This window comes from Artemia sp. Qi Xiang Cuo, chromosome 7 (genome assembly GCF_049724085.1).
Source record: "Artemia sp. Qi Xiang Cuo chromosome 7, ASM4972408v1, whole genome shotgun sequence".
Lineage (NCBI taxonomy): Eukaryota > Metazoa > Arthropoda > Branchiopoda > Anostraca > Artemiidae > Artemia > Artemia sp. Qi Xiang Cuo.
The window spans coordinates 49905289-49913222 of NC_142800.1; positions in this window are offsets into that span (position 1 = coordinate 49905289).

The window sequence follows — 7934 nt, forward strand, 5'->3', positions numbered from 1 at the left end:
TATATATATATATATATATATATATATATATAGTTGAGCTAGATCACCTTATTTTAAATTTCTTCTTACTTTTAATTTCTCTCAGCAGGGTCCTTCTTCCTTAATAAAAATTTTCAAACTGAGGAGATTCACCTTGGGTGGCTGGCTTTTGTTTTTATTCGACTAGATTCTCAACCATCACGAATCCAAGTGTCATTATAGCTTCAGTTTCAATCGGTAAAACTTGATGTTGATACACAGAAAGATGTTTTTGTCGACCTTTGGACACCGGAAGTTAAGTTTCTGTTTACAGAAAAAGGAAAATAGTGACTGACTGCTTGTTTATCTCTTATCTTGACTACCGAACAGATCAGGGTGATATAAAATATTTTTAGATCAAAGAAAACAGGCATAGGTTCAAAAATACTGAATTGTACCATAATTTTGTAAAATATACCATATTATATGGGAATGTCTTGAATTGAGCCAGTAGAAGTGAAATGTACCAAAATAGTACAATTTACCACGTTTTGCATCACTGCTTGGCACACGTTAGAGCTTCAGTTTCAATCGGTAAGACTTGATGTTGATACACAGAAAGATGTTTTTGTCGACCTTTGGACACCGGAAGTTAAGTGCTTGTTAACGGAAAAAGGAAAATAGTGACTGACTGCTTGTCTGTCTCTTATCTTGACTACCGAACAGATCAGGATGAAATAAAATATTTGTAGATCAAAGAATACAGGCATAGGTACAAAAATACTGAATTGTACCACATTGTACCATAATTTTGTGAAATGTACCATATTTTATGGGATTGTACTAAATTGTACCAGTAGAGGTGAAATGTACCAAAATGGTACAATTGTACCACGTTTGGCATCACTGCTCGGCACACGTAAGGCCTGTTTTTTAATGGAATGATTCCACAAAAGTTAAGACAAGTCCTCAAATCGCGTGTTTTCTTTTAAAAATTTTACGTTTTATTAAAAAATGACGAGGAGTGGTTCCAGTCCTGTCCAACCAAGATAGGAATGACAAGAATTTGCTCATGTAGCAAGTTTCGTGGATCTGTCCAGAAAGAGTGGTGTTGGGCTACAGAAAATTATAAAATGACTTGATTATTATTCAAATAAATTTAGGCTGTTTGGCGAGTTATTTTAGAAAATGATATTTTAGAGGTTATGAAAAGTCTGAATGACTTGTAAATAAGTCAAATGACCTATAAAAAGTAGCCTATACAGTATTTTAACCTTGGGTTGGTAATACTAGTGGTTAAAAGGGCTATCTATGTGGTATTGCCTGATAAGTTTGTTTAGGCCTATGCTGTGCAGGCAATGCACCTCCCTCCTAATGGTCCTGAACTATAAAGGCCATTTTTTATTGCTCCTTTGCTAATACAGGTCTGCTATATCCATAAAAATCGCTGTAGGCTATAAGGGATTTCAAATAAGTTATTGAATAAATATTTTTTTTAAATGTGTTTAACCTTGGGTTAGTAATACTAGTGGTTAAAAGGGCTATCTATGTGGTATTGCCTGATAAGTTGGTTTAGGCATATGCTGTGCAGGCAATGCACCCGCTCCTAATGGTTCCAAATATGGTCCTAAAAGTTCCAATTGTTTTGACATGTTTCAGGATTTAGTTGTAATAGCATTTTTTCTGGTAAATTTCTACCTAATCATATTATTGAGTTAGGAATAAAGTGAATACACCATTTGATGCCTTTTTTTATGCTGATTATGAATATAATAATCATTTCTAGCAGAAATGAATTTCAGCCCCCCCCCCTATATATGCCAATTCAGGGTGAGGTTAGGTTGTAGAAATATATACCCTGAATTGGCATATATAGGGGGGTTGGGGCTGAAACTCATTTCTGATAGAAATGATTATTATATTTGTAATCAGCATAAAAAAAGGCATCAAGTGGTATATTCATTTTATGAGTAAGTCAATAATATGATTTAATAGAAATTTACCCTTTTTCTTACATTTAGGAACAGTAACAAAGGGGGAATAATTGATAAATTTCTACCAAATCATACTATTGTGTTAGGAATAAAGCGAATACACAGTTTGATGCCTTTTATTATGCCAATTATGAATATAATAATCATTTCTATTGGAAATGAATTTCATCCCCCCCCGCTATATATGCCAATTCAGGGTTAGGTTAGGTTGTAGAAATATATACCCTGAATTGGCATATATAGGGGGGGGGGGGGCGGAAATTAATTTACGATAGAAATGATTTTTATAGCCTAGCCTATTTGTAATCACCATAAAAAAAGGCATTTTGTAGTATATTCACTTTATGCATAATTCAATAATATGATTTGGTAGAAATTTAACAATTTCTCTTTTTTTTTAACCTTGTTTCCATCAGGGGCATAGCTCCAACATTTGATAAAATTCTACTTAAGCTACTTTTGGCTATCTTGGAAAAGGGATAGGTTAGGAAAATGAAACTTTCAGGGATGGGTCTACAGGCTAAAGTATGTCCTGGGAAGGTATTCTCAAGTACCTATCTCTACTCCTCCCTCTAGACAGTCCTGACCTTTGATTTTGAGTGAAACCTTGCAAAATAGATCTTCTGCTTAAATGAATAACAACAACAAAATTTTCACCTTCACAACTCTGCTCAATCCCAAGTATTAAGGTTTTAAAGATACACAAATACATTTCCTTTATTTTAAAAAAAACATTGACTTTGACTTACTTGACTTATGTCTCCTGCCGGGTGCTACTCGGTGTAGAGAGTGATGTCTGCCTCCTCCATCCACTTCGGTCCATGGCAAGCATTTGCACATCGCTCAACCTGATATTTGCCATCGCCAGGAACTCGGACAGGCTGTCAGACCTGTTTTTAAAAAATGTTTTTAAAAAAAACATTGATATGGCTTAAAATTCTTCTCAAATAACAGGAATTGTATTTTCAGAACTAAAGCCAGAGAAAAAAAAACAATAACTGAAAATTAAAGTAAAGAGTTGTTTTGTCAAATTTCAATAGGTTCTACCTGTCATGTAGGAAAATTTCAGTACCCTTTAGTGGGAGAAGGAGTAGAGGTAGGTACTTCAAAATTCCATCCCAGGACATACCTTAGCCTGTAGATCCATCTATCTTTTTGGTAAAATTCTACTTTAGCTACTTTTGGCTATCTTGGATATGGGTTAGGTTAGGAAAATGAAACTTTCAGGGATAGGTCTACAGGCTAAAGTATGTCCCGGAAAAGTAATTTGAAGTACCTAACTCCACTCCTCCTTCTAGAGGGTCCTGACCTTTGAAGACCTTTAAAAATCTGTGTGTTATAAAAGTGAAACCTTGCAAAATAGATCTTCTGCCTAAATGAAGTACAACAAAGATTTTTTTAGCTTCACAACTTTGCTCAATTCCAAGTTATAAGATTTTAAAGTTATGCAAATACGTTTCCTAAATTTAAAATAAAAACCATTGATATGGCTTAAAATTCTACTCAAATAACAGAACTTGCATTTTCAGAACTAAAGCCAGAGATAAAGAATCTGATAACTAAAAATTAAGGTACAATGTTGTTTTTTCTAAAGTTCAATAGGTATAGACCCTCTAGAGGGAGAAGGAGTAAAGGTAGGTACTTCAAGATACCATCCTGGGACTTACTTCAGCCTGTAGATCTATCTTTCAAAGTTTCATTTTCCTAACCTAACTCCTTTCCAAGATAGCCAAAAGTAACTAAAGTAGAATTTTACTCCTGCAATTGATTGGAGGGGGAGGGGGGCAAAACGGTCCATATTCATTGGCTATATTATATTTTATTTTGTCCAATTTATTGGAGAAAACTATGGTAATGTAGGCTAATTAATAAAGTGTATTGTACTTTATAAAGGAAGGATGTTATGGTCTTAGTCTTTTCTTTTTTCCCCTGCCACCCTCAAACAACACCACTGGTTTTCATCCTGAAGAAAAATTAATGGTAAAATTCTAGTTTAGCTGCTTGTTGCTATCTTGGAAAGGGGTTAGATAAATGAAACCTTCAGTAATGAATCCAGGGCCAAAAACACAATCTGAAAAGGTATTACTAAGCTTCCATGTTAACCCTCTTTGGATTTCAAAGTATTAGAAATTCGCCTACTTGCCTACCTCTTATGCCTACTTGCCTACCTTATACCTATTGAAATTTTGACAAAACAACATACTACCTTAATTTTCAGTCATCAGTTTCTTTTTCTGTATTTTTAATTCTGAAAATACAATTCCCATTATTTGAGTAGAATTTTAAGCCATATCAATGGGTTTTTTCTAAATTTAGGAAATATATTTGCAGATCTTTGAAACCTCATGAATTTGTATTGAGCAAAGTTGTGAAGCTGAAAATAGTTTTCTTGTATTTAATTAAAGCAGCAGATCTGTTTTGCAAGGTTTCAGTGTCAGAATGCAAAGATTTTGAAAGGTTATCAAATGTCACTGCTCTCTAGAGGGGGAAGGAGTGGAAGTAGGTACTTCAAAATACCTTCCTATGACATACTTTAGTCTACCTGTCCCTTTGGTAAAATGTTGTTTTGTTGAAATTTCAATAGGTATAGACCATAGACCCGTCAAGCAGGCAAATTTCTAAGACTTAGAAATCATAAGAGGGTTAATCTGGAAGCTTGGTAATACTTTCCCAAAGTATTGTTTTGGCCCTAGATTCATAACTAAAATTTCATTTTCCTAACCTAACCCCTTTCCATGATAGCAAAAAGTGTAAACAATTTACTTACATTTCTGTCAGTTAGCAGTGTAAAACCTCTTAGAAAACTGAATGATAAATTCTCCCCTTGAATGTTCCTGAAAATGAATCGAAGGTTTAGCCTTAAGAAACAATGGTAGATTTGCCTCCTCCCTATAATGCCAAGCATTAACAATGCTAATACCAATTTCATGTCATGTATCATAAAGCAATTAATGTTTACATTTCACAGCAATTATGAACTCCAGTATTTTTATTGGTCAGGGGGGACCAGAGGAGTCTATATCCAGATAGTCAAGGGGCATGGAATATATAATATTTGTTTCTCCACATTATTGGGGGGTTACTGCCCCCCACCCCCCAAACAACACCTTTGATTATGAATTAACTTTTTGATTTTCAGAAAGGAATGATTCAGAGTTACTTGTTTTGCTTCACATCTCTATTTAACCTTGATAGTAACTTCACTTTGAAGCTTTATTCTGTTTATCATTTCACTGTCTGCAATTTACTGGTGTTTCAATACATGCTCTTCTACTAAACAACTGTGTATCTTAGCTAAATATATTTGAAATCTACCTTCCTTTCATAGTAAGCAAATTTGTTCTCCTCTATGAAATAGAATTGAAAAGCATCAGGATTAAGCATTTAAATCCACCTCTGTTCATTTTGAAAAGGAACAGTGCCAGTTGCAGTCTTATTTATCATTTCTGGTGCTTGTACCCTATTTTGTTTTGGGAGGGGGGAGGGGGGTTAGTTGATTGATGAGAGGGAGTTAGAACTTATTCTAAATTACCCAATTGACATTGTAAGGTAAAAGAGTACCAAAATTGAGTGTTTGATTCACTCATCCATCTAATTGAATGCTGATGGGTTCTGATGAAATTGTGTTACCTTTATCTTACAATGTTACTTATAAATCAAAAGATGAGAATTTGAAAGCATCTTTTTCTTCTTTACAGTAGTTACCTAAATTTGCACTTCAGAGCCATTTAAGATCCATCTTGATCTGTGAATTGCTCCATACTTATTGATGTGAATGATTAAACATCAAATGCATCCCACTGGTACTTCCAGGGAACACAATTCCATTTGACATCTAATAACTTCTTGAAAGCTTCATCATTGGGTGCTGAGACTGTTGGATTTGAGAGACTAAGTGGTTTAGTACATGGCTGGAGAAAAAAACTGTTGGGGGTGTTGAGTTTAGACAGGTGGCTTGAATAGCTTCTTTGAATTTCCCCTCCTGTCAGTGCCAACATTTTGGTAAGTTGACAAATGAATTAGGGAGTGCTTTTTTCAAGAGTGCTAGGACAGAGTGTGCGTAAGGCAAAGTCTTCCTGCAGTTTTAATGAAATTTACCTTGGTTGTTATTATGGATTACCTTTGTGGACTCCGGAGCTCACAATAATTTAGGAAATTAAGATTTTTCCTAATTTCATATTATGTTACAGTTTCCAACACTGTTGGAAATTTTCTTTATCCATTTTACAATGCACCATTAAAACTGGGTGCATAACAGATAAAGCAGGAGACTAACATATGCTAGCAGGAGACTAACATATGCTAAATTAAAATGTATATTTCTAGCATACTGTTTAGAGGTGGAGAAGTATTGAAATTGTCCTCATTTTGTTTATTCTGAATCCTTATCTAGATTTGCTTCAAGGTATTCTGCTGAAAATTGTTTGGCTTCTGTGACCTCCCTTTTTTCATAAGGTAGCATATTATTAATATATTTTTAGTCATAGACTGACAATTTATATGTGCACATGGGTATGAAAGGAATTTTTCCTGAGGGGTCTGAGATAAAGAAAAGCATATTATTTTGCTCATTTTTCCTCAGAGAGTATAAGCTATTTGGCCCAATCTTAGGAAAAGTTCTCCATTTATAAATATGTATTTCTGGTTTTTGTCTTACATCTCTGTTTGAATTTCCAGACTTTTCCAAAGATTCTTGAGGCTCAAACAGATAAATAGGGTTTTATATTTATTGTGTGAAAGGCTTAAAGTTTACTATAATGGTATATAATTTAATATAATGGTAAGTTTATACGTAACAGCATGTAGCAAGGCCTATACGTGATTTAAAAAGACAAAGGAGAAGAAATTGAAAAATGATTCAAAAATAGATGTTCTCTGTTGTTCTTAGTTTAAGATGAAAATTTTCCAAGGTTTAGCTTTTACTGTACTTTTTTATTTCCTTAAAGATTATTATAATTTTGTAGGAGCTTTGTTGATATCTTTATAGAAATTAATGTGTCTGAGAAGAATTTATTTCTCTTTTTTATGAAGATAACTCAGTTTCCCAAGAGGTAGACCACTATTTTGCTGCATTTTCTTTAATACATCCAGTTTTACTTTCAAAAACAAGTTTTTTATTAATTCAAAATAGCATAATTCAAAAGATAGACAAACTATTTCTCTGCTGCTCTGCACTATTTCTGTCTTTGAAAATATAGTCCATATTTCCTCGCTACCCTTTAGGCCTGAGTAATTTATTGGGATGTTTAGATTAGGTATTTATAGTGTAAAACAGCCATACAAAACACTGTTAATCATCTGATGTTGCCTGGTAAGTTTGTGTACTATACATAAGATTCTAACAAATCAGATCCACATGATACACCATTGGCTACTAATTTATGATAAAACTGAGTCATTTTGCTATAAAAATATAAGGCTGAAATATCCACGAATCTTGTCAGTTCTTGGAGGCAGAAGGAATGGCAATGCCTCCTAAAAACTTAATGCCCACCCCTGAGAAATGTTAGAAGCAAGTGTGAAGCTTTCCTTAATCAAATTATAATATTTCCCCCCTTAGTATACCAAATAAAAAAGATTCATGAATTACTCTTAGGGTTACAACAAAAAATTTATAAAGTCATCAAGGAGCAATTAGCATATACATCAGTTCAAGAGATGATAATACTTTTAACAGAAGGAGACAAAATATTTAACTGGGTCAAAGAGATTTTGGACTGTGACCCTTCCATTTTTTCTAAAAAAAGTTCTTTCATGTTCTTCATATAATTTGGGCAAAGATGCGAATTGGTTTTGAAAAATTATATTTTTAGTATCTAAATAAAAAAAAACCAAAGGGAAGTGTTTGTCCCCCTCCCAAATTTTCTTGAATTGGCTGTGCTGTAATTTTCTTATTTTATGAAGCTTTTCTCATCTACCCACCCAACCTCCTGTGCTCTATTGAGAATATATTTTTTAATACATGTTTAAGGCTGCAGTTTT